At 39.0% G+C, this 2,894-nt stretch overlaps 1 pseudogene; it reads left to right on the forward strand.

Annotated features, from left to right (window-relative positions):
• The first annotated feature begins 393 nt into the window (after positions 1 to 393).
• LOC122755203 lies at positions 394 to 763 on the forward strand (annotated as a pseudogene).
• Positions 764 to 2,894: the final 2,131 nt, after the last annotated feature.

The following is a 2,894-nucleotide window of genomic DNA, read 5'->3' on the forward strand; positions in this document are numbered from 1 at the left end:
ACCTTTACTTTGAGCTAAATGTGTTTACTGGCTTACAACTAAAGATAAGCTCACAAAAAGGGCCTCAAAAACCATAACTTTAAGGGTGTAGATTATGTCTTTTTTTGTGTGAGGCAACTGGGGTTAAGTGACTTGCCCAGGGTCACATAACTATGAAGTGTCAAGTGTCTGAGGCTGAATATGAACTCAGGTCCTCCTGACTCCAGGGCCAGTGCTCTATCCACTGCACCAACTAGCTGCCCCATACTATAAGTCTGTAGCTGTAGATCATGGTACCTGTGGAGACCCAACCTGCAACACTATGATTACCAAATTCGAATGGGGGAAGAAGTTAAAAGGGATAAATGTGCGCCCCTGGCTCCTAGCTCTCTCTCTCTGATCTCCATCTTCACCATGGCGGAAGCAGGAATAGCGTGCCAAGTCGCCATCTTGCAGCTGTTTGTCCGCACGCAGGCTCTGCACACCCTCAAGGTGACTGGGCAGGAGACCGTCGCCCAGATCAAGGCCCATGTGGCATCCCTAGAGGGCATCACCCCTGAGGATCAGGTCCTGCTTCTAGCTGGCTCCCTGCTGGAGGATGAACCAATCTCAGGGCAGTGTGAGTGGGAACCGCTGTCCACTCTGGAAGTGGCTCAAGGTGGCCAAGGAGGAAGAGAAGAAGAAGAATATTGGGAGGGCCAAGAAGAGGATGCAGTACAATAGATGATTTGACAACGTGGTGCCCACCTTTGGCAAGAAGAAGGACCCCAATGACAACTACTAGGCCTGGGTAGTCTGTCTGTTCCCAATAAAGCTACTATGACTCTAAAAAAAAAAAAAAGGAGTGCTATCTTCAAATAATATGTGCATATTGTACAAGCTTTGAAAGGTTCTGTTAAAGTAGGTGGTGCATTGAATTAGAGCCCTGGGCCTGGAGCCAGAAAAACTTGAGTTCAAATCTAACTTTGGACAAGTCACAACCTTATTTGCCTAAGTTTCCTCATCTATAAAGTACTGAACAACAAGTAAGGCCAAATGGTATATCTGAAAAGTATATTTATCAGCTAAGAATCAGGTAACTTCTAAGAAACCCATTATATTCAAAGCAGGATGTGGATACCTTTTCCAACTGGAGTAATTCTCAAAAAAGGAGTCCCAGTTCAAGTAAGATTTGAATAAGGTGATTGGTAAATAATTTTCAACTTAGTAATAATATATAATATATTTAGAGTATTACTGTCTATCTACAAGCAAAAGAAAGGAAGCCATGACGCGAAAAAAGGGATTAAAGGGAACACAAGACTTTTTTTTTTTGATAGTGAGTATTTCTAAAAGTAAGCTAGAATAATATTATGAAAAGATTAAAGGGATAGGTTTCAGAGGACCTTATTTCAGGTAGATGAACTTTTAAAATTCCTCCAAAGTCTGAAATTCTGTGATACTGTAACACAATTGATGAATAGGTAGTTTAAGCCCAAGATAAATAGTTATGGTTGTCTAATAGAACTTATGTTGGGGTGGAGTGTTGCGATTATTGACACGATCTATTTCTATTCTAGATGCGTCACCACCTGGTGTTTCATATCATCCATTTCCCTAATACTTCTCTTATCTTTTTCAGAACTTCCAGCTCCCTGTTATTTAATATCTCTGCCTATATACTTAGTAGAGGAAAACCAATAAAATTTGCCTACAAGAGTTATTCTCTCTCTCTCTCTCTCTCTCTCTCTCTCTCTCTCTCTCTTTCTCTCATCTCTTTGGCTCTCTGTTTCTACCTCTGTCTCTCCATCTCTCTCTGCCTTTCTCTCCATTTATCTCTACATCTCTCTGTCTCTCTGACTCTCTGTGTTTATCTCAGTCTCTGTCTCCCTTTTTTCTGTCTCTGTCTCTTTCCATCTGTCTCTCTCCATCTCCCTGTCTCTCTGTCTCTGTCTCTATCTCTCTGTCTCTCTCTCTCTGCCTCTGTTCCCACTCTCTCTGGTTTATAGAAGTAATGTTATAATGTAATAGGGGACTAGAAGAAGGCAGTTTCAGATAGTGGATAGAAGTTGGAAAAAACCTGAGTTCAAATTCTGGCAATGTTAAATATTATCAATGCTGAAACAGGCAAGTCAACTAATCTCCAAATGTCCACCATCACAATCAAAATTTTAATATACATTATAGGTAAGTTGTTATTTGCAAGGGTGGAGGATATTTTTATACCATGGTTTCCTAAACTGATGTTATGACAGGTCCAGGATGATTTTTTTAAATGTATAGAATTTATTTTTATTTATTGAGTATTTTTCCCTTATTACAATGTAAAAACATTTTAACATTTTAAAAACTTTGAATTCTAAAGTCTATCCCTCCATCTCTCCATACCCCCTTCTCATTTAGAATGCAAGGAATTCAATATAGCATATACATGTGTGTTGTATGTAAATGTAAAACATTTCATATTGTGAAAGAAAACAGAAAAAAAACCTCAGACTTTTTTAAAGGGGATCTGAGGGAAGATGCGGCTAAAAACAGCCATTAACAATTTCTTGTGACATCATTTTACCAATACATTTATGTGCCAGATTTGCATCTCTAACCACTTTGACTGCTTAAGCTGAAAGAGTTAATTAAATTTGAGAGGAAGGAAAATATTCATAGAGTGAGAATGATCAACATCTGTCTGGCTCAAAGTTTTCATACTAGTCAGGTATCCTTGCAATTACACTAGCAGAGAAACTTTGAATTGGGTTTACAATTTCATTGCAAGTTACTAAAGTAGATTTTTTTTTAACTTCAGTCCTTTCATTTGTGAATAACTTAATCCATGTTCATGTTCCAACCTGCCCTCTGCATTCTACATAGCTGATGTATTTCTTTTAATGCTATCTATGCCTTAGGCAGCATTCAGCTATCAGGTCCCTGCACACCTA

Source organism: Dromiciops gliroides, chromosome 4 (genome assembly GCF_019393635.1).
Source record: "Dromiciops gliroides isolate mDroGli1 chromosome 4, mDroGli1.pri, whole genome shotgun sequence".
Classification (NCBI taxonomy): Eukaryota; Metazoa; Chordata; class Mammalia; order Microbiotheria; family Microbiotheriidae; genus Dromiciops; species Dromiciops gliroides.